We start from the raw sequence: 25,893 nt of genomic DNA, 5'->3' as shown, positions 1-25,893 counted from the left end.
CTTGAAATTCCAGACGGCTTGTAACTTTCTTCAGAAAATGACATTTAAAAGAAAAGAAAATACCATATTCTAGAAAAGACCACATGAGAACGACCACTAAATTCTGCCTCCTGCATGTGACCTCTTGCTCGTTCGAAAAGCGCACTCTCTGATTTTCCACTGGCCTGGTAATGAAATCTCAATATCATGTACAACGGTATCGCAAAGTTGTAGCTGTGGAAATTGTAGTTTATATCTATGTATTTCCATTCTGAATGAATCTCTTTGATGTGGCTTGCTCGTGATCTGCTTTACCACTATTGCAAAGTTGCAAAGTTCCCTCTCTTTTGTCAAGACTTAAGTCTGTCTGAAGTTAAAGCTCATATTTCATCCTCCGTTTCAGTGGATTTGAAATTACAAATGCACTGAATGGCAACACTCCAAAAACGATCCTTATCCAGTCGTGCAAACCCTACAGTGACCGTCTGTTCCGATGGATTTCAACTTTATTTTCTTTGAAGACTTAACCCAAACAAGAGCTTTCATTTATTTTCCTTCCAGAGGAGTGTACACTTTGGGATATTGTCTGGCATGCTGATTGTTTTGAGAGGAGTTTCATTGTGTGAAATCTTTCCCTTGCCTAAAACAACAGAATGTGGGAAAAGGTGGGGGGTGAGGGGGTGCCCACTCTTGCCTTTCTTGATTTCCATCCAAGTTTGCTACAGTTAATGTGGTTATAGGCAGGGTCTGGCAAGTTTTCTCTCCCGCTGAGCTGTATCGAACTGTGCGTTCTTTTTTTTTTCCCACCTCAATTTCATGTCACGGTATCTGGGGGTGGACTCAAAATGAATGATATTTGCAGGTATTTTCTCACCATAGAGCAGCAGTTTATATACGCATCCCACAAGGGTTGCGTTCCCTTAAAAATACTTAAAAATACATAATAATTTGTTTTACTAATGCTAATGATAACATTACACAGCTGAGAGTAAATTACATTGCACAACTTGTACACTGATATGATATTGCAGGATTTTATATATATATAAAATCATTATCTATCTATCTATCTATCTATCTATCTATCTATCTATCTATCTATCTATCTATCTATCTATCTATCTATCTATCTATCTATCTATCTATCTATCTATCTATCTATCTATCATCTATCTATCTATCTATCTATCTATCTATCTATCTATCTATCTATCTGTCTGTCTGTCTGTCTGTCCGTCCATCTACCCCCCCCACACACACACTTTGATATAGATGTCAGATTCTATTGTCAGATCACCCATCATAGTCATCTTCAGAGTAAAATATTATTCCTTTACATAGTTTTTGCATAATTTTTGCAGATAAAAAGTTGTATCTTTTGTATTTGGTCATATGGCCCAAAATACTGTAAATAAAATATAGTAATAAAATTTGAATTATTTGGCATTAGGCTTGATGTTTATTTTGACATGAAAAAACCTTTGTGAACACATGCTTCCATGTCATTTAATCACATCAGACATGTTATGAACAGGCCTTTACACTGTTTTTGAAGTCAGTGGATGTGAGGTTGACCCCTTTTGGGATTTCCTCCCTTCTTCTCCCCTCAATATTGCTCTTGTTCTGTGTACTTTCTAAACATGTTTGTTTTCATTCCCCCTTGTCAGTGCAGTTGGGCAGCACAAGCCATGGACTGTCTGTCCAGGGTGGGAAAAGGTCTGAATCTTTTCCCTCCAGACAAAGACCTCAGGTCAGATCCTAATAGTTTGTCCTCCCTCAACAGCAAAAAAAAAAAAAAAAAAAATCCAAATGCTGTGAAGGAATCTAGTGTGTATGTGTGCGTGCATGTGTGTGTGATATGTGTGAATTAGCTGAGGCTGCACTCCTGAATTTAAAAATGAATTATCTCTGGGAACAAGAATAAATCTCTGCTGCTGGCTGTCTGGTCCACAGTCTCACAGTGAAAATGTGAAATGATGTTCAACAGATACAAATAGAGAAAATAAGAGAAAACAAAACTTATGAAATTGTGCCTTTCAAAGTTTCTCTTCATGGTCCGTTTTGAGCAAGCCCAGTGCTGTTTAGGGCCCAGCACCTGATTAATTGCGCAGCTTTGGATTTGTGAGAGTCAGCCTGTTTTTCCAGATGAGGTTAGTGTTACTCAGAGAGAGAGAAAGAATGAAATGGAACAAGAGAATGAGACAGACATGATGGCTATGTTCTAAATAACAAACTTCACACTACTCTTACTATAGTACTGTGTTTCTCTTTTCTTTTTAGTGTTGAAAAGTTCAATTTGGTACACTTTCTATTAAAAAGTTTGGGTTTGGTAAAATTTTGAAAAATGTTTTTAGAACATTTTTGAGTGCTAAGTAAGTAATATTTCTTATTATTAACTTTGAAAAGTATTTTCAATATAGTGCTGGAAACGTGTTACATTTCAGGATTCTTAGACAAGCAGAAATGTTCAAAAGAAGAGCATTTATTTATTTCACAATGTAAAAGTCACTTTTATCTACAACCCAGATTCCGGAAATGTTGGGACGTTTTTTTAAATTTGAATAAAATGAAAACTAAAAGACTTTCAAATCACATGATCCAATATTTTACTCACAATAGAACATAGAGAACAAAACGAATGTTTAAATGGAGAAATTTTACACTTTTATCCACTAAATGAGCTCATTTCAAATTTGATGACTGCTACTGGTCTAAAAAAAAATTGGCACGGGGGCAACAAAGGGCTGAAAAAGCAAGAAGTTTTGAAAAGATTCAGCTGGGAGAATATCTAGCAACTAATTAAGTTAATTGACATCAGGTCTGTAACATGATTAACTATAAAAGGGATGTCTTAGAGAGACAGAGTCTCTCAGAAGTAAAGGTGGGCAGAGGATCTCCAATCTGTGAAAGAGTGCGTAAAAAAGATTGTAGAATACTTTAAAAACAATGTTCCTCAACATCAAATTGCAAAGGCTTTGCAAATCTCATCATCTACAGTGCATAACAACATCAAAAGTTTCAGAGAAACTGGAGAAATCTCTGTGCGTAAGGGACAAGGCCGAAGACCTATGTTGGATGTCCGTGGTCTTCAAGCCCTCAGACGACACTGCATCACTCATCGGAATGATTCTGTCATTGACATTACTAATTGGGCCCAGGAATACTTCCAGAAACCACTGTCGGTAAACACAATCTGCCATGCCATCTGCACATGCCAACTAAAGCTCTATCATGCAAAAAGGAAGCCATATGTGAACATGGTCCAGGAGCGCTGTCGTGTCCTGTGAGCCAAGGCTAATTTAAAATGGACTGTTTCAAAGTGGAAAAGTGTTCTATGGTCAGACGAGTCCAAATTTGACATTCTTGTTGGAAATCACGGACGCCGTGTCCTCCGGGCTAAAGAGGAGGAAGACCTTCCAGCGTGTCATCAGCGTTCAGTTCAAAAGCCAGCATCTCTGATGGTATGGGGGTGCATAAGTGCATATGGTATGGGCAGCTTGCATGTTTTGGAAGGCACTATGAATGCAGAAAGATATATAAAGGTTTTAGAGCAACATATGCTCCCCTCCAGATGACGTCTATTTCAGCAAGACAATGCAAAACCACATACTGCAGCTATTAAAACAGCATGGCTTCGTAGTAGAAGAGTCCAGGTGCTGAATTGACCTGCCTGCAGTACAGATCATATATCAGGCAAGAATGGGACCAAATTCCAACACCAAAATTCCAGAAACTCACAACATTGATGCCCAGATGTCTTCAAACTGTTTTGAAAAGAAGAGGAGATGCTACACCATGGTAAAAATGCCCCCATCCAAATTATTTTGAGACTTGTAGCAGGTATCAAAATTAAAATGAGCTCATTTTGTGCATACAATTGTAAAATTTTGTTATGTTATCTATGTTCTATTGTGAATAAAATATTGGCTCATGTGATTTGAAAGTCTTTTAGTTTTCATTTTATTCAAATTTTAAAAAAGTCAGGTTGTAATATAATGCGTCCTTTTTGAATAAATAGTAGTAAAAATCTTATTTACTCTACCCCAAACTTTTCAATGGTTAATGTGAATGAACATGTTTTAAAAACTGATTAAGTGATTCGAACAACATTGTAGTATAAAGACTTCCTATTTGGCATAGCAAAATATTCAATGTTGTAGCTCGTTACAGTTCATTACAATAAAACTGTATATAATATAGTTTTTGTTGTCATTGTGTTTAGTGTACATAGTGTAAAGAAATTGTCCCCTTAAATGGTTTCAATCAAGTTTACAGCTACTTTTTATTGTGTAGCTAACTACATTTAGCTTTGCAAGTTACAAGCACTTGTTTCACATACATTTTTGTTTGGTAGTCAGCATGCAGCACTATGCAGTATGCCAGTATTCCATTTTGAACATAGCCAGAACATAGTTATTTCCTGAATAATCCACTCATTGCTTACTACGGCGATGAATTCCTCCCTGTAACTGTGTGCTGAACAATTTATGTACAACTAAATCAACGGTCATTAATTCCAGTTTACCATTTAATTGCATTCAGCTGGAGCGTGTCATGTTTTGATGAAAGGGGAAGCAAGCTTGGAATATCCCCTCTCTCGCTCACACGTGCTCAGAAATATGAAGGTACAGCAGGTGTGTGGTGCGGTGTTGTGTTCGTCTCTCCAGGGGAACCTCTGCCTCACACTTTCCACTCCGTACTGGAATTTTACTGAACGTCTATACACTACACTGCTGTGTTATCCCTCAATAGGCATCCCTAACTGTCTTTGACACATAACATTTGGGAAAAAATGCACCAAAGTCACGATGAAAGCGAGGGCAGAGCTAGCGTTCATCTGTGCGGATGTGTTTGTGTTAGAGCGTTCAACGTGGCTGCTTACGTTCATTTTGTGAAACTGTAAAAAATCAACTGCTATCACAAGAGTCAAATTCAATTTCAGACAGGGCTCTGAGATGTTAAAGAAATCTGCGGCCCCAGACCTCACAATGAGGGATCTATTACACCGACTACCAAAGAAATGTTCTTTTAATTAGCCACATTTATCTTTTTTCCATGTTTTGACAGAATTTCTTACATAAACATACAGCACAAAGAGAGACAGACACACAAAGCATGCTCATTTTTATGTTTGACAGAGCCACTCGGAGCAAAAACAAAGGTGACCTTGCTGTGCCATTTCAGACTGTAATGGGTTGCTCTGTTTCACTGGTGAAGTCATCAGCAGCACCTGCAAGGACTGTAAGTACATAATAACAGATTAAACGGATGAACCTGAAAGGCCCCATGAAGTCAAAATTAGGCTTTTGTGGATTTTAGTTCATGTGTGTTAACTTTAACTAGAATCTCCATTTACATTAACATTTACTTAGATGTGAGATATGCGTTTAAAATTTGTCTTTTTTTCTTGTTTTAGGGAAGTGGAAATAAAAACTGATGACTCTTCCTGCACTACACAGATTTATGTCTTATCTATTGAGAATGAGAGGCCTCTTCTAAAAATAGATCTCATTTGAGATTTCATTCTGATAGTGAGGTTCAACAGTCCCTTTGGGCAGGATGTGTTGTTTTGTTGTTTCACAACTAGACAGAAAAAAACTATGTAGGCCTGGTTCTCTTTTAAATGTTGCATTTCTTTTGTTGCTTCCCATCAACCATGTGTTACTCATTGTATGACATGATTGTTAGTCACGTCAATTCTTTAGTCTCCTGTTTTTCAGAAAGAGTCAAATACCCATAACATTTTAAAGACTCAAATTCAATTTTGGAACAGGGTTGGCCACTGATCTAATCAGTGATGTTATAGAAGTAAGTAAATAGGTAAGTAAGTAAATAAATAAATAAATTCATACCAACATACATAATTTATCAGTTTGTATGATATTATATTATAAAAATTCAGGTTATATTACAAATATTTACAATTAATTATAATTAACAGTTAAAAGAATACAATTAAAAATAACCATAATAACATTAAATAAAATACAGTTATACAGTTTACAAAGGTTCAGACCAGTATATATTCTCTATATTATTTTATTGTTTAAAATGTCATTATTATTATTATTATTATTATTGTTGTTGTTATTGTTATTAGTATTATTTAAACTAATAATGAGTATTTATTTATTTATTTAAATATATTTAAGTGTGTGTATGTATATATATATATATATATATATATATATATATATATATATATATATATACATACATACACTCCCCTCCAAAAGTATTGGGACCGTGAAGCCAATTCCTTAATTTTTGCTGTAGACTGAAAACATTTGGGTTTGACATCAAAAGATGAATATCAGACAAGAGATTTACATGCCGGCTTTTATTTCCAGGTATTTACATCTGGATCTAACACACAACATATCACCTTTTGTTTGAACCCACCCATTTTTCATGTGAGCAAAAGTATTGGAACATGTGGCTGACAGGTGTATTTTGTTGCCCAGGTGTGTCCTATCACAATGATTATTCAAACAATAATTAGCACTGAATGTCTACGCTCAGTTTCAGATTTGGGTTTTGCCTGTTCTAACTGAATTTATAGTTAAGAGGTGTAACCAACATGAAAACCACAGAGATGTCTATGGGTGAAAAACAAGCAATTGTGAAGCTGAGAGAAGAAGGAAAATCAAACCATTGCACACATATTGGCCATAGCTATTTCAACCATTTGGAATGTCCTGAAGAAGAAAGAAGCCACTGGTGTACTAGATAACAGAAATCGAACAGGTAGACCAAGGAAAACAACTGCAGTTGATGACAGAAACATTGTGAGAGCTGTCAGGAAAGACCCTAAAACAACTGTAAGTGAGATCAGCAACAACCTCCAGAGGGCAGGAGTGAAGGTATCATAATCTACTATTCGCAGAAGACTTCATGATCACAAGTACAGAGGCTACACCAGAAGATGCAAACCACTCATTAGCAAGAATAGGAAGGCCAGGTTGGAATTTGCCAAAAAGTACAAAGATGAGCTTCAAAAATTCTGGGACAAAGTTTTATGGACTGATGAGACAAAGATTAACCTTTGCCAAAGTGACAGAAAGGCTAAAGATTGGAGAAAGAAAGGATCTGTTCTTTATCCCAAACATACAAGCTCATCTGTGAAACAGAGTGGAGGTAATGTCATGGCTTGGGCTTGCATTGCTTCTTCTGGGACGGGCTCATTAATCTTCATTGATGATGTAACACATGATGGCAGCAGCAAAATGAACTCAGAAGTCTACAGAAACATTTTGTCTGCCAATTTAAAAAAAGATGCAACCAAACTGATTGGGAGATCCTTCATCATGCAGCAAGATAATGACCCAAAACACACTGCCAAAACAACAAAGGAGTTCATCAGGGGCAAGAAGTAGAAGGTTTTAGACTGGCCAAGTCAATCTCCAGACTTAAACCATATAGAGCATGCATTTTAGGGCTGCGCTGAAAGCCTGGAAAAGCATCACAAAAGAAGAATGCAAAAGTTTGGTGATATCAGTGGGTCACAGGCTTGATGCAGTTATTGAAAGCAAAGGATTTGCAACTAAATATTAAGTCTTTTTCTCTTTAATTTATGTTAATTCTATCTGTTCCAATACTTTTGCTCACATGAAAAATGGGTAGGTTCAAACAAAAGGTGATATCTTCTAAGTTGTGTGTCAGATCCAGATGTAAATACCTGGAAATAAAAGCTGGCATGTAAATCTCTTGTGTGATATTAATTTGTTGATGTCGAACCCAAATGTTTTTAGTCTACAGCAAAAATAAAGGAATTGGCCTCACTGTCCCAATACTCTTGGAGTGGGGAGTATGTATATATATATATATATATATATACACACAGTGGTGTGAAAAAGTGTTGGCCCCCTTCCTGATTTTTTGTTTTTTTGCATGTTTGTCACACTTTAATGTTTCAGATCAAACAAATTTAAATATTAATCAAAGATAACACAAGTAAACACAGCATGCAGTTTTTGAATGACGTTTTTTTATTATGAAGGAAAAACAAAATCCAAACCCACATGGCCCCGTGTGAAAAAGTGCTTGCCCCTTAAACCTAATAACTGGTTGGGCTACCCTTAGCAGCAACAACTGCAATCAAGCGTTTGCGATAACTTGCAATGAGTCTGTTACAGCGCTGTGGAGGAATTTTGGCCCACTCATCTCGGCAGAATTGTTGGAATTCAGCCACATTGGAGGGTTTTCGAGCATTAACCGCCCTTTTAAGGTCATGCCACAGCATCTCAATGGGATTCAGGTCAGGACTTTGACTAGGCCAATCCAAAGTCTTCATTTTGTTTTTCTTCAGCTATTCAGAGGTGGATTTGCTGGTGTGTTTTGGATCATTGTCCTGCTGCAGAACCCAAGTTCGCTTCAGCTTGAGGTCACGAACAGATGGCCGGACATTGTCCTTCAGGATTTTTTGCTAGACAGCTGAATTTATGGTTTCATTCATCACAGCAAGTCTTCCAGGTCCTGAAGCAGCAAAATAGCCCCAGACCATCACACTACCACCACCATATTTGACTGTTGGTATGATGTTCTTTTTCTGAAATGCTGTGTTACTTTTGTCTCGTCAGTCCACGGAGTATTTTCCCAAAAGTCTTGGGGATCATCAAGATGTTTTCTGGCAAAACTGAGACGAGCCTTTATGTTATTTTTGCTCAGCAGCAGTTTTCGTCTTGGAACTCTGCCATGCAGGCCATTTTTGCCCAGTCTCTTTCTTATGGTGGAGTCATTAACACTGACCTTAGCTGAGGCAAGTGAGGCCTGCAGTTCTTTAGATGTTGTTGTGGGGTCTTTTGTGACCTCTTGGATGAGTCATCGCTGTGCTCTTGGGGTAATTTTGGTCGGCCGGCCACTCCTGGGAAGGTTCACCACTGTTCCATGTTTTCGCCATTTGTGGATAATGGCTCTCACTGTGGTTCGTTGGAGTCCCAAAGCTTTAGAAATGGCTTTATAACCTTTTCCAGACTGATAGATCTCAATTACTTTCTTTCTCATTTCTTCCTGAATTTCTTTGGATCTCAACATGATGTGTAGCTTTTGAGGATCTTTTGGTCTACTTCACTTTGTCAGGCAGGTCCTATTTAAGTGATTTCTTGATTGCGAACAGGTGTGGCAGTAATCAGGCCTGGGTGTGGCTAGAGAAACTGAACTCAGGTGTGATAAACGACAGTTATGTTTTAACAGGGGGGAGGGGGGCAAGCACCTTTTCACACAGGGCCATGTGGGTTTGGATTTTGTTTTCCCTTCATAAAAAAATCCTTCATTTAAAAACTGCATGTTGTGTTTACTTGTGTTATCTTTGATTAATATTTAAATTTGTTTGATGATCTGAAACATTAAAGTGTGACAAACATGCAATAAAATAAAAAATCAGGAAGAGGGCCAACACTTTTTCACACCACTGTATATATACTGTATATCTATTGTGAACTTGGCACCTTGGCTGAAATATTGCGAACTTGGCACCTTCAGCTTCAACTCTCCCCCATCTGTATGTCTGAACGTGCTCAGCTGCCCTCCTACATGATGAAGTGTTCAGCCTAAGTAGGTGCAGAATCAGATTCCATGTTCTCTCTCTAGAATATTAAAACCAACATGACATCCAAGCTGAGGCTGCAGAGAAGAAAAAAATAATCTTTTTCTTCTTCCCAACTCATGTTTATCTGTTTTATCACTGTCACTGTCTGTTGTTAAAGCAGGCTCTGATGTCACATGGCTTATCTTGGCACAGAAAGAGGAGGAGGTTGCCTGCAGTTTCAGACCGTTTGCCTTGGATCATCGTTATAAGGTGTTTATTCTGTCCTGGATGGCTCCTCTGTCCACCTGATTAAAGACACGCCTCCTAATGGTAAGTATTTTATGCCATTTTTGTGTGAAAGACAAGACAAGAACAATATAGCAAGAATAAGGAAAAGATAGAGAGAGAGTGTGTGTGTGTGTGTGTGCGCTCCTCCACACACTTCTCCTTTACAATGTACAGGTGTTGCTTTCAGAGTGTGGAGTGGTAGGGAGGCCTGTGCCATTCTCTTAGCTGGCCGAGATGGCGTAATGGGAACTGCCAGCTGTGATGGTAATTACAGCACCACTGAAGAAGACGGGGCTGTTTTTCTTCAGGGGGCTTGCAGCTGAACTGATTTTTCATTTACATGTTTTAAGTAAGATGAAGGAGCTCCCCAAATGGGTTTGAGCCATGCATTAGCGAGAGTGGATACATGCTATTTTTCAAGTGTTGTTCTTTGTCATCGGCAAATTGTTTTAACGCACCTCCATGCTTGGAATGAGGTCTGGAGGAATGCTCAGGAAACGGATATAAATGCTCAATACCTCCAACCATACATTTCACAAGACTCAAATATGGTTTTGATTAGTCGATAAGGAAATGCTTTATTAGTGCTGCTTGCTAAGGCAAGTATCACTGTTATATTTATTAGTGATATGATCATAATTCGTCCTGCGTCATTTGTGCTACAAACATGAATGATACCTCAAGTCATGTAGTTTATTGAAGAGAGGTGTGCGATTACCTTACTAAGGGATCAGACTTATTTTCACCTGGCAAATGATGAAAAAGCAAAAAACTCATAGACTTACAAGAAAGACCTGAGCCATATCTAGTGTCCAGAATATTATAGAGATGTGGGGGTGGGCTGAATATTATATGGCAGGGAGTTTTTCCGCAAAACACACACAAATGTAACTAATTTTAAAGAAATTCTTGCTACAGATTGGCTTACACTGGGACCATTAAAGTGTCAAAATCAACAGTTGATAGTTTGATTTCATAGTCTAAAGCCAGAAAGGTTAAGTTAAAACTTGAAAGATTACTCATGTTATAGAAAACCTGAATACTTACTTTCTCCTGTGGAACACTAAAATGGGAATGTTGAGAACTGGTCGTTCTTTGCCATGCAAAACCAATGGGTAAAAGCTTAGAAGCTTCAAAAAGGATGCAGTTTTCTGAAACAAAACAGTAGCTTTGTCCAAAGTTCTTGAGAGAAGTAGTCGATTTGTGAACAAATTAAATGAATTAGTACACAAAACTGGTCTGAATAATTTGTTCACAAAGGGCCTGTTTACACCTGGTAATTTCATGCATTTTCTCTGATCCGATAGCTATCCGATCGTGAAAAGACCAGATATAAATGTCATCCGAAATGCTTTCAATACGGATTTAAATCTGATCGCTCAAAAAAACTTCAGGAAGTGGTCTGGGCTGCATTCCAGATGAAAATGGACGAGTGTAAATGCATCTGGTTGTTGAAACCACATATGTAAATGTTTCTCCTCCCAAAATGTTAAAATAATAAATTTGTGAGCGCATGCTATAGGCTATATGATATGTTATAGCCAGATATGACAGCACTACATGCATCGGCGTGGATTTGATTGTCTCTTTAGCAAACTGACGTGCAAACTGTCGCAAATGAAATCAAAAGTAAGACGCAGATGCTCAACACACAGTCATCTTCATTAAAAGTCATTAGACTAACTTATCTTTCCAGTGCTGATGCCATGCTCTCTCCTATTGCGGTCTATGATCTTGAAATCTAATGATGAATAAAATACAGCCATAAAATGCAACTCCATTAAATTTGCATATAGAGCGGGAATTGACCAGATTTATATCCATTTTGCGATGACACATTTATGTGACCAAGTGTAAATGGAAACATTTGAACAAATCAGATATATATCTGATCACTGGAAACACATGAAGTGACCAGGTGTAAACAGGCCCAAAATCATGCTGATCTGGTTCTTAGGTTCAACTCACTGACTCGAAGATTACACTCTTAAAAGGTTTCACAAAGAACCATTCAGTCAAAGGTTTTTTAAAGAACCATCTCTTTCTTTCCTTTTTATAATCTGAAGAACCTTCTTTCACCACAAAGAACCTTTTGTGAAACAGAAAGGTTCTTCAGATGTTAAAGGTTCTTTATGGAACCATTTAGACAAAAATGTTTTTCTATGGCATTGTGACGCACCTTTATTTTTAAGAGTGTACTGGAAGGAAAGACTGACAGTGAATCATGATTAAGTCATTCAGACTGGTTTTGTAAACTGAATCAACTGATTCATTTGAACAGATCTGACTCAAGGGAAATTAATCAGCTAATTCTTTTTAGAACTTGTGTGAACTTTCTTTTCAGTCCATTTCTCTCACAAAACTATGGTTTCAAAAGACTTAAACTATAGGGCACAAGTCATATGGATCGTTTTATAGAGCTTTTTTTTTGTCATTCAGGAGTTTCACAGCCCCAGTCTTCATCATTATTTTGAAAAATAAAGCCAAGGCATATTCTTCCAAAAGCCTTTTGTGTTTCACTAACACACAGTACAAGTTTGGAATGACATGAGGGTGTGAATATTTTCATTTTTCTATGAACTATGCCTTTAAGAGAGCACAGGTAATTGTGAAATGAGAAAGCTGCTTGGCTGTGACTTCTGAAACCTTTCAGTAATGGCATTAAGACTGTGAACACTTCACTAGCAGCCATGCCAAACTAGAAGAGGGGGAGAGACCAAGAAGCTGAATGTATTGCAGATGGCACAGCTCTATTCTCTAACCATCTGGAGTTTACTTAAACTGATGACTTCATTATCAGACACGGGCTCTTTTGACAAATACTACCCCTGACATACTCACACACACACACACATACACACATGCTGACTGACACACAACTTTAATGACGACAGACAGACACACACATTGGCATGATTCAGCGTATGGCACCCATAATGACGAGCCAGCCTGAAGACTGGGGCACTGTGATGTATTTGTGTCGGGGTGAGAGTGTGGGTGTGAATGTGTTTTTGTGTGCGTGTGTGTGTGGATCAGACTGTGGCATTGGCAACGGTTTAAGCTTCGTAATTTGATGACATAATAGTGTAAAACAGGCGTAAGTGGCCTGACCTCTCACTCAAAGGTCATGCAGGGACCTCTGCTGACCCAGCCTTGTGAGTTTGTGCCTCAGCGTCAGAAGTAATGGTTTGACCTACTGTAATTTGTTTGGGAGGCCTCCTCTGAGACACCTGCAGGAACTGGGTGGGTGCGGGTAAAAGCAGCCAAGTTCTTGCCAATTAAATCATTGTGGCACCAATTTTTCCAGCGCATGCCCTTCCAGCACTGAAGTGTTGTGGTAATTGATGTTCATGACATCAGAACTGCGTATTTGTGTAACCCGTATTAGATTTGTTGTACATGTGGTTTTGGCTGTGATATTTTTTTTCTCATACAGAGCAGCTACTGACTGAGAATTCTAACCACAAGTTGTTCTGCAGACCTGAAAGGAACAGATGCTTTATTAAACAATGAATACATCTATCTATCTATCTATCTATCTATCTATCTATCTATCTATCTATCTATCTATCTATCTATCTATCTATCTATCTATCTATCTATCTATCTATCTGTCTGTCTGTCTGTCTGTCTGTCTGTCTGTCTGTCTGTCTGTCTGTCTGTCTGTCCGTCCGTCCGTCCGTCCGTCCGTCCGTCCGTCCGTCCGTCCGTCCGTCCGTCCGTCCGTCCGTCCGTCCGTCCGTCCGATATTGCCAAAAGTATTGGGTCACCCCCTTCTAATGAACATGTTTGACTACTTTAGTCATTTCTATGAGTACAAATCTTAATGTTTAAGCATATAATGATATTCTAGGGAATTGTGTGCTTCTAATTTTAAAGCAACAGTTTGGACAGAACCCTTTTCTATTCTAACATGACAGTGCCTCTGTGTATAAGGCACAGTTCAAAAAGACATGATTGATTCAGTCAGTGTGGAAGAACTTGACTGGTCTGCATAAAGCCAAGTCCTGATCCACACCTCTGGTGTGACTTTAAATGTAGACCTTGATCCAAAAACTCATCACCAAACACCAATGACTTGTACATAAGGGTACTGTCATTTTAGACATGTCCAAAATGTTTGCAACAGAGATGGAAATACAATTTTTAAATACATTAATTATATTTCCATCTTTGTTACCACAGTTTTGTTAGTGTCTTTTTCTGTTCTAAAGAAGGGGGTGTCCCAACACTTTTGTCCTTATAGTGTCTATACAAGTCATTGGTGTTTGGTGATGAATTTTTGGCTCAAGGTCTGCATATAAAGTCACACCAGAGGTGTTCAGCTGGGATTAGGACTTGGCTTTCTGCAAACCAGTCAAGTTCTTCCTCTTCCACACTGACTGAATCAATCAAGTAGTCAAACATGTTCATTAGAAGGGGGTGACTCTATCTATATGTCTGTCTGTCTGTCTGTCTGTCTGTCTGTCTGTCTGTCTGTCTGTCTGTCTGTCTGTCTGTCTGTCTGTCTATCTATCTATCTATCTATCTATCTATCTATCTATCTATCTATCTATCTATCTATCTATCTATCTATCTGTCTGTCTGTCTGTCTGTCTGTCTGTCTGTCTGTCTGTCTGTCTGTCTGTCTGTCTGTCTGTCTGTCCGTCTGTCCGTCCGTCCTTGTGTCTAACGTTCTATCTATATTTCTGTCATTCGTTCTATAATCCGTTTTTGTTCTAACATTCTACTTATTGTTCTGTTTATCTTTTTGACTTCTTAAAATCTATTTATTTATATAGTTTTTTATACTTTAGTTTTTTTATATAGTTTTCACTTTATATCATTTTGTTTGTTAGTCATGTTGTGTACTTTAAAAAAAAACAAATTTCATGTTTCTAAAGCTTGACCCAAACTGGGCTCATAAAATATACACAAAGCATATCAGTAACGCTCACAGTGCGCCTACAAATCTCACCTCTGTGATTTAGTGCATTTTCATTGAGATTACGTTCATATATTATTGTGAGCGTAATTAAAGAGTTCTCCTTCCCCGTTGTGCCTCTTTTACAGTCCCACTGCATAGGGGAGTGGACCCAGTTAATTGCCTGCACACTTGTAACCATTGCCATAATCATGGAGGTTTTTTATATGACCAGCGCACCGGTTTCACACTTTCTCTCCACACGTGTGAGGGCTCCAGGTGTCATGCCTTCCGCCCGTCACACGAGCCCAAACCAGGAACGCAAGAGTGGAAAGAGAACCCAAAAGGTTCACAGGCCACTTGATTATGGGCTGGCGGATACAGCTGCGGTTTGTGCCACTTCATTAAAACTGTCATCTGCTTCACAACATATAGCAGAAGTACATGATATTATGGGATATGTGCAGTTTCTGTCAGAGGTAAAGTCTCGGTGGTGAATGAAAGACTGAATCCTTGGGTCCACAAACACTGAGGCAGGTTGTCACAATTTTTACTTCAATGAATATTTCTTAGGGTCAGGGTTTATTTTTGAAAGTCAGATTCTGTATGGATACGTAACTTAATGTTGTACCTACAAAAAAGATTTTGAACATTTCAACTATGAATTGACCTTTTGTGACAACATTTAAGTGCATTCCAAGTAATATATGGCCATAATCTCAATGAAAATGGGCAAAATGAGCATTACTGCTATGTTCTGTGTACTTTAATATCATTTAAACTTTAATTTCAGTATGTTTTGTTTGCAGTACCAAAGCCCCAGAGGATAAAACATACATGAACTGTAAAATTTAAAGCAGTTCATGAAACAGTCAAAAGTAAAAGGTAATATGGAAATATCAAACAAACAAACAAATAAATAAAAAATAGTGTATATTTTATAACATTTACAACTTCACAATTATTTTTTATTTTTTTTTATTTTCCCTTTTAGTTGTTTGAAACCAATATACAAAAGCACTGTGGAAGAAAAGCCTTTTTGTAATTGGAGTTTTGACTCAAAACATACTGAGATAACTTCCTTGTGTGACAACTAGCCCCAGTCTCTCCTATATGGTTCATTATTGTGGTAAGTTATGATTTATATTACCGTCATCTACTGATATAATGTACTTACTATGGTCGTAATACTCATTTGATTCATTGTGATTCATTCACGCTGTACCCTGTAGAATAAACTTGTGGGGAATGAACCAGGTTGGGTTACGCTGACATTTATAACCATTAAAATGTTGGCCTAGACGGACTTACATGAAGTCAAACATTTAACACATGTTTTCATAATTCATATTTTTGTATACACAGTTGTGACTGAAATAAACTCTGCAGTTCACGATCACATTGACATCTGTATGTGATTATAAACATTTGAAGAAAAAAAAATTATTAATAAACACAAAGAAATCCTCTAGTTTCCTGATATCCTGTTCAAGTTGCAACAGTGCAATGATGATCAGAATAACTAAATAAATACATTTTTGTTCCTTTTTTAAGGCAAAGTGCATGAACCCTGGAGTCTAGCATGGGTGGTGGGGGGTCAGGCTGTGCCGCAAATGCCCAAACGTTGTATCAGTTCCTTTTCCTAACTAAATATAAGATGTCTCATTCTTGCATTTTGTTTATAAAAGAAAGTGAAGTACTCATAAATGGCATTTGTCTCTAGCTGCTCAAAAGTTTGAGTAGGAGCTGAACAAAGAGAGCTGTCAACCGGTCAGGGTCCCACTTCATAATTAACTTCTCCTGGGGCACACTGGCCATGTGGCCACGCAGACCACAGTCAGTATGAACTTACTCTCATTTTCCCTCTAATGGAAGCTCATTAGAGCATAAGAAAGGTAATTTTGAGATAAAGTTTAAGATAGGAAATAAAATCAGTGTGAGATATAAAGGCATATTGTTTTTCAAATTGCAAATTTGTATTTCACAATGTGACTTTAAATATATTTGTTTACAAAGTCACAATTGTAGGATATCAAGATTTGAAATCTCATTGTTTTTGTAATTGTGAATGTGTATTTATTTCACAGTGTGACTAAAACTTTCTTTTGTCTCACTGTTGTGAAATATAAATTCACTCTCACTCTCAAATTCAGTCTTGAAGTCACGACTTTGTATTTTACAGTCTGCATTTAAATGTCGCAATAAGGCAAAATTTTGCAATTGAATAACTCCTAATTTGGTTTTTTAATCTCATAATCAAAACTTTTTTGTAATTTGTTTTTTGAAATTTCACCATTTCTTCCACAAAATCACGAGTGTAAGATTCAGTCACATTTCAAGATTTGAAATCTCATTGTTTTTCTAATTGTGAATGTATATTTATTTCACAGTGTGCCTAAACCTTTCTTTGTCATGTTGTTGTAAAATATAAATTCGCTCTTTCATTTTTGAAGTCATGACTTTGTATTTTACAGTGTGACTTTAAATGTCACAATAAGGCAAAATTTTGTAATTGCATAACTCCTAATTTGGTCTTTAAATATCATAGTCACAACTAATTTTTTGTAATTAGTTTTTTGAAATTTCACCGGTTGTTCCACAAAGTCTCACGAGTGTAAGATTTAAAGTCAGATTTCAAGATTTTTTTTTATTTTGAAAGTATATTTATTTACCAGTATGACTCAATAAGTCACATTTCGAAATATAACTCACAAAATTTGAAATATAAACGCACAATTAGTAAAAAAAAAAAAAAGAAAGAAATTTGCAGTTTGGTATATGGCAAAATATATTCCAGTATATTCCAAAATCTCCCAGTTAGGACTTTCAATCTCACGATCGTGATTTTTTTTGTAATTCGTTTTCTGAAATTTCGCAATTTGTTTCACAAAGGCGCGATTTTAGGATTTAATGTCACATTTCAGAATTTGAAGTATCATGTATTTTCAAACTTGTGAATGTATCTTATTGCTACATTGTCACATTTCGAAATAAATTTGCAGTGTGACTAAATGTTAAAATGTTACTTTAAATCACTTAATTTGCTTCACAAAGTCACAATTTGAAGATATAAAGTCACAAATGTGAGAAATAAGGTTAGAAAATGGTAGATATAAAGTCATAATTGCTGCCGCCTTTTTAAACTTTGAGGCAAAAGCATTCTTTCATAATCTTTTACTGTATTACTCTTTTCTATCTGAAGAATATGTTGTATTAGCCGTCCCTGGCAAAGACAGTATTTTTGTTAAGATGGTTTGTTTATATCATTCTCTGAAATCCACTGCTTGCAACATTTGTCTTAAAAGGATTAAAGTGCTATGGAAAAGATGCATTTGAGTTCTTGTTTGGGTGTGTGGGAGACTATAGTGCATTTAGCCATGTTCTCATTCATACCTTAACAATAACACGTTGTGTTGTGAGTAAATATGACCTTTAGATAATCCTTTTAATGTTTCTAAGAAATAGGATTTTGTGAGCTTTCATTTTTCATGCTCTAAAGTTAATCTCACTCAAGTATTAATGAAAATAATACACGGTGAACCAAGTGGCATGTTTCTGCAGTTTGTTTTAATACGCTGGGTGAAAAGTTCAGTTTTCCTTATTCCATCTGAACCTTGTGGAATCAGAAAAGACAATATAGGTAAAGAGTGGGTGAATAAGGAAAAAGAGACTGCATGGGGTGACTATTGAGTCCGGTGCTGAGTGATATTTATCGGCTCCTCATTGCCACCCAGGTCTCTCACAAGAACACCCAGACAGGAATTCCAGCGCGGCTTATCAGAGCGCCCCATCTCCGTACAGGAGGGGCGAGTTTGAAGGGTTTGTGTGTGTGTGTGTGTGTGTGTTGGGGGGGTCATTGTGCAAGCTTGGATTAGGTCTAGAGGAAGCGCGCTGTTGGGGTTAGCGGTTCATTAGTGTTTACTAACAATCGCTGGATGTCAGAAAGGTCTCAAGAGAAGAAAAGATGTTTAGGAGGAGAGATTGGTTTATGGGGTCATGTCTTACAACTTATTTCACAAAGAGATAAAGGATTAGCCTCCCTCTCTCTCCCGTACACAAACTCACCCTCTCTCTCGCTCTTTTCTCTGTCACTCGCTCTGGAACTGATCTGAGCGAGTGACCTAAAGCTTGATTAGGTCAGTGTCCCACAGCAGCTCTGTGGTGCTTGTGGAGAGGTTTGACTCTAATGTTCGCTAATCCAACTAGCATGCTCTCAAAGCATGTGGCTTACTTTCTCTCTTCAGTGCATGGCTAGCTAGAGGTTAAAACCATTAGGTATTAAAGTTGCCATCATTAAATGTTGCCTATGGTATCATCAGCTGATGCCTATGACAGATTTAGCATTTAAGACAATTGCGATATCAAGCTTAAATGCCATTACATAGATGCAGGTTTCTGCTTTGAAATACATATTGAAATGTTATACAGTGTTACCAAATGTTGCGTTAATAATTTAAGTAGCTCTTTTCACTGACGTACTGCAGGTTATGATTGTTTGTCCTTATTTATTTTCGTATTAGGTTTCCCAGTGAGCCTCGGCTGGGATTTAGCCTAATGAACTTTCAACTGCAGAATTATTGCAATTATTTGTGTTATTTTTAATTTTAGGGGAATGGGGTTAGTTGTAACATGGAAATGTTGAATAAGTTAAATAAAGTCAAACTCACAAGACTCATAACATAGAGTATGTCTGTAAAAATTTGAGTATTAATTTATAATATACATTTTTATAGACATACTCTACGTTATGAGTGTTTTTATTTATTTTATATTATATCAGTTTTCATATTATATTTACAGCATAGCTCAATCTACTGTACTGTATATCAAGGTCTTAAAAAAAATCTGTCTCATGAATTTAATTTGGACTAATCCACATCAACCTGACACCTGATAGAACAGCAGGCCAGGGTTAACTTGGTATATTATTCTGAGTCAGCAAACCTGCACCAAATCTCCAGCAAGCTTCATTTAGAAAGCAATTGCAGTATTCTCCCTGTGGGGGTTTGGGTAATGCCACCATAAAACTTGTTTTATTGCCGGTTTAAAAGACCATATTTTATACAAACAGTAAATAGGAGCACTTTTCATACTGAAATTGAAAATGCAAGTAATGTTAAGCATACGCATTCATCTCGTACGGCTGGACTTCAAAGACAACAGCTGAAGTTATGTAATAAAGAAAAAATCCTGTCAGTCTTTTTTCTCTTGCAGAGACAGGCGAAAGGTCAGGGCTGTTTTGTATTGAGGTCACATTGAAAGGCCTGCTGGTACACTCACATTTTTGGGGCAATCTATAAACAAAATACTGCCGTCTTTGCCATTCAAGGTTGTAAATATTTGAATAGATTTAGCCTTATGAACTTCTAACTGCTTAAAGCAAGATTGTTTTCATAAGGACTATCAAAAGTCCAAATACACTCTAGCAGTGTTTCTTTCACGGTCAAAACTGAAATCCTAACATAGTTTCATGTTTTCTTAGGTGAACTAGTGAACACAATAAAACCACAATTCAGGCAAGTGCATTTTTCATAAATGTCAGCTCATGTCATGTCATGTTTCACACATTGCCATTTTGTACATTTTATTTTATTTTATTCTATTTTATTATATATATATATGTATTTTTTTTTTTTTTATTAAATTGTGTTACAATATCTGTTGGCCAAAACAATTGTTTTATATATATATATATATATGTACATGATATTTTAGTTTTACTTTATATATTTATTTATATATATTTGGTGCTTAATTGCAGAATTCATTGACAATTTATCTTTTATTTCCTGGACATTTGTAGACAAAATTTGAGTTTGTGCCTAACAGAAATTTACCTCCAGAAAAAAACTTAACTTGAGAAATATTCACTAAATAAACAATATGATAACCCCCCCCCCCCCCCCCCCCCCCACACACACACACAGGCTTTTTTCTTCCTACTTAAAGGATATTTAATTTGTTGTGTTTCTGTCCAAGTGTATTTCAGCAAAAGCAAGTCACCGTGAAGCAATAAGCTGATTTCAGAGTGGTAATGGCTTTTGAAGTTATGTATCCTCGCTCATTCTTTTGCTTGTGGTGGGCCGTGACCCCATGCTAAGAAGGTGGATTGTGTATACATTTGTGCCCGTGTGTGTCAGAGAGTGTGTGTCTATGGGAGAGTGTTTGTGCATGGAGGAGAGAACAGAAACAGTACAAAGTTGACGGTCAGTGTTTCTGACTTGATAGCCGATTTGCCCTCTTGTTCACCTTTAATCCCTGATGTGACTGGCTGGGGAAGGGGTCACAGAATGGTACTGCAGGCTTTAACCCAGATGACTCGATGCACTGTGGAAATCCCATGTAAAATTGTGTCACTCACTGGCAAACACAAGGCATTTCCTCCCTTGGTTGATCCGAGTCAGGAAACAGGTATCAGAAAGGCATAGTAAAAACAGCAAAAAGAAAGTTAGATAACAGAAAATAAGAGAAAATAATAAAAAGTCTGGTGTTAAGTAGTTGGTAGTTAAAGGAAAAGTTCAGTGAGAAATGGAAATTGATATTATTTACTCATCCTCATGTTGCTTCTCCCATGGATTGAAAGCACTATTATCATAAAATACTTGTGCACTATATTCCAAGACTTCTGAAACTACAATTCCATGTTACTGAAATTTTAGCCCTAACTGTTTTTTTTGAAGCATTCATGAAAGTTCATTACATGAATAACAATGACAAAGTGTTCTTTCACATGATTAAATGCACAAAAGCGGCCTGAATGATTCGCTCACGAATCTGACGGATCACATTCTAGAGATAAGAACTAGCTTACTCAGTGATTCTGAGGTTTAATTTGGGCATTAGTACATGCTTATTCATGTTCCTTTATTGTAAAGTTTTATTTTATTTTATCCCTACTGATGAAGAAACTATTTTAATAATTAAAGCCAATTAAATACCGGGCAAAAGCTTCATTATCTCAAGGTTTCTTCCATTCTGTATGATTAACACTTTTTGTTTGGTAGTCTTAGTTACACCAACTGTATATGTGTGTGTGTGTGTGTGTGTGTTTGTCTTCTCTTATCGGTTACAGTAAGACAAATGCTGACATCCTGACGAAATCCAGTGCCTCCCCAAGGTGACAACTCTGCAAATCACTTTCTGATATAAGCTGTAATAATAACAAATAAATGTCCAGATTTAAGGTTATTTTTTTTCATAGTACAGATAGATTAGATAGATGAGGCCCATGCAGGATTTTAACTGTCCTGTGTGTATCCAGGACTAATAAATTTGTAAAACCTGGACCTGCGTCCAGCACTATTCTCTTGGATGTTGTAAATTACATGCTCAATAACAAATTTCACAGAATTTTGCTATTTCCCAATCAACTGGACTATGTGTTTAAACAGCTGCTGTGAAACTTCAACCGATCACTGTCAGCTGTCATGTTACGGGATAGTTAGAGCGTAACATTAAGTGTAATGGAGTCTCAAAAGGACAAGTACAGAAAGTTTTGTAGCCTCTATGATAATTTAGAGTTTGTGACACTGTATGTCAACACTTTCTGAAAGAGAAGCTCATATTTCCAAACAGAAGTGTTTCTAGAAATGGGGAAAAGTGTTTTTGACCAATTATGCCTGGACTGAGTGAAACTACTCGATGTAATGGTTTAACTCATTGGAAAAATTAAAAAAATAACACTTGTTTGAACAGCAAAATAAAGCGTCTTGAAAACAGTTGAGTTAATGATTAACCTGTGTTAAAGACCATCATAAAACGTTGCTACATTAAAATGTATTTCCTGTTATCATTGTGGAAACATTTACTCGCATTATCTGTCTTGGATCACAGCTCTAAAATTCAAAAACGCCATGTCCGTGACTAAAAGAAAGAAATTTCACACAAACAAACATCGCTGGAGATGAACGATCAAGATAAGTTGACAGAAAAAGCTCAAACTGGCATGTGGGAAGCATGGAGATGGTTAGGTGCAAAGAACAGCCTGGCTAAATAAAGCAGCTCCATTAGGGATCGGGGGCAGGAGTGCCCGCTCTTCAAGTCTGCCTAATGGGCCAACCAGGACTTTCATGTGATAAATGTTGTTTATATTAGGGCCTAGGCCCCCTACATTAGTGTCTCTCAAATGCCTCTTGGCTTAGTTGAAGCTGGGTGTTTCTAAATACTTGACGGTCCTCCTATGCAGTGGCTTTAATGGCTGCGTTAGGGCAGGAGAGAATGGAAATGAATGGTAATTGGGCAGGAGTCGCTGAAGTGGTGGAGTGGAAAGTATGTGGCCGTTGTGGTCACCCCGACCAATATGGATCTTACCTGAGTGGGGGCTGTTAAAAGCATACACTGCCCCCTATAGGCCTGGCCATGCTAGTTGCATTAGTGTGTGTGTGTGTGTTTGTGTTCAAAGAAAGTGTGGATTCAAAATGTTGAAAACATGAGACACGATTTTGACTTTTGTTTGACTTAGATTTTGTTTTAATAATTTTAGACAACTGTATATGAAGTTCTGAATATGGAGCTACTATTCATTAAGTACAAGCAAATCAGTCAAGTCTGGTTAGATTTGTGAAATGGTATTATACATAAGCAAAATTTTAAATGTATCATAAACACTGTTCTTTTGAACTTTCTATTAATCAAAGAATCCTGTCCCACAAAAATATTAAACAGCACAACTATTTTGAACATTGGTAACAATACAACATTTTTATTGAGTACCAAATCAGCATGATTTCTGAAGGATCATGTGACACCAAAAAAAAAAAATATATATATATATACACACACACTATATTGCCAAAAGTATTGGGTCACCCCCTTCTAATGAACATGTATGACTACTTTAGTAATTTCTATGAGTACAAATCTTAATGTTTAAGCATATAGTAATATTCTAGGGAATTGTGCGCTTCTAATTTTATAGCAACAGTTTGGACAGGACCCTTTTCTATTCTAACATGACAGTGCCTCTGTGTATAAGACACAGTTCAAAAAGACATGATTGATTCAGTCAGTGTGGAAGAACTCCCAGCTGAACACCTCTGGTGTGACTTTATATGCAGACCTTGAGCTAAAAGCTCATAACCATATATATATATATATATATATATAAACCTGCCCAACTCAATCCGAGCAGCCGAATCATTACCCATCTTCAAGAAACGGCTAAAAACTCTTCTGTTCCATCTTTACTTGACCCTCTAACTCTAGCACTCTCTATTTTAAATGTATTTTCTCTATATGTCTTTTTATTAAAAAAAATAAATAAATAAATAAAAAAATAAATAATAATAAGAATTATAATTATCTGTTAGGCTAACCAAGACTTGTAATAGCACTTGCACGTTGTTGCTCTTTTGTTGGTTTTGATTGCTTCTTATGTCCTCATTTGTAAGTCGCTTTGGATAAATAAATCAAATAAATAAATATATATATATATATATATGTGTTGTTGACCTGGAGGTTCAAATTCAGAACTTGACTAGACCAGCCTTGCCTTAACTCTGCCATTCAAAATTCAAAACAAGTTTTTTTCCATCATGTCATGACACGAGACACGAATTGCAGGGAGTAAAGACTGGACTCATACTTGCAAAACAATGACTTGGACCCGTGTCTGGTGTTAAAGTTCAGCCTCACACTCCGTTTGGTTATGCGAGAGCACAGCTGTATGGCAGCGCTCCTTCAGAGGTCACCTGACACCGCAGTGAGCCGCAGAACAGTATGGATGTGTATACTGATACTATTATGAATCATAAGAGATGCAGCTTTACACATATTTGACAGCAGGGAACGCGGTTTTGGAATGAGTGTGTGCAGTTAGACGGACTAACAAGGTCTCATTTGGCTTGTGGTTTTGACTCAGGTGAGATTCTCTTGTTGAACAAAATGAGCTGCTCCGGATGTCACAGAAGCACAGCAACATGAAGCTGTTCCACTCGGCACAGTACACAAATTATTACCTCCCAAACTTTATTCAAATCATGGATTTTCCAATGGAGAGGCAGTGTTATGTGACAACAGACTACTCAACACTGTTTCCAAAGAAACAAGCTAGCGGTTTCATTTTATAAGAAAATATGATTATCTTATAAACCCTGAGGGAGGTAGTTGCACACACAGCCAAACAGAAAAAAAAGCAAAGGAGGGAAAAAAGTGTTGAAAAGACTGACGATGCAGCCCAGGCGAAAAATCGAAACAACACGTGTAGCGCGTAAAAAAGCCCATCACAGTCAATCAGGCAGCCAGGACTAGTCAGGCAGGGAGGGAAACCTTATCCAACATGAATCTGTCTGCAGAATGAACACGAGGGATGTCACATCAAGCATGATTTTTATTTATGTTTTGATACCCCATGCAAAGGCTCCCTTCCAACCAGGTGGAGAATATTTATATGAGCCGTGTCAGACAAACAGGAGAGCTCTGATCCTGCTGGGTTATTAAAAGGAATGTTATTCTAATTACAACTGGAAATAATTAGCCTAGAAGAAACGTTGGGAATCAGGTCATTTGGAGACCTGTACCGTTTCCTGTACACCGCATGCGAGTGTCAGACTTCAGCAATTGACAGATATGTTTTAGAGGAAGTAGAATTGCAAAAATCCCAGTGGATATTTAATCTTATTTGTGTGTGTGTGCTTGTGAACATGCATATGAATGAGAAAGAGAGCCAAAAAGTGGAAGTAGGAACAAAGAGAGAGCTAGACATAAAAAACCCTCTCTTAAAGAGACAGTTAATCTCAAAATGAATATTTTGTCATCCTTTAATCACCTTTATGTCATTTTTTATTTAAATGGCTCTGTTGTTGTTGTATGTAAAATCGCTGTGAATGATATGTTCATGACTGATTCTCTCAATGGTCTGTTCACAACAGTTAAGAGTATAGTAGAGTTAATAATGACTTAAACCATTTGTCACATAAAGCTATAATATAGATTCAGAATACTTGGAATATGCTTTCCAAGGATTCTTTGCACACTTTGCACATGGTGATTTTGCATCTTTTTTCAAGCTTATCCCCATTCTTCATTCGCTTTCGTTATATAACTCATCTTGTGTTGAGAAAGGAAGTCATATGGGATTTGAACAGTGAGGGTGAGTAAATGACAAATTTAAAATTTTAGGTGAACTATTCCTTTAATTAAGAGCTGTGAACATGATAAACAGACTAAAATTGCTAGGTTTGGCTAATATCATTCCCAT

The sequence above is a fragment of the Barbus barbus genome (assembly GCF_936440315.1).
Source record: "Barbus barbus genome assembly, chromosome: 21".
NCBI lineage: Eukaryota > Metazoa > Chordata > Actinopteri > Cypriniformes > Cyprinidae > Barbus > Barbus barbus.
The sequence above is the reverse complement of the archived record's forward strand: the minus strand, read 5'-3'. Positions refer to the sequence as shown.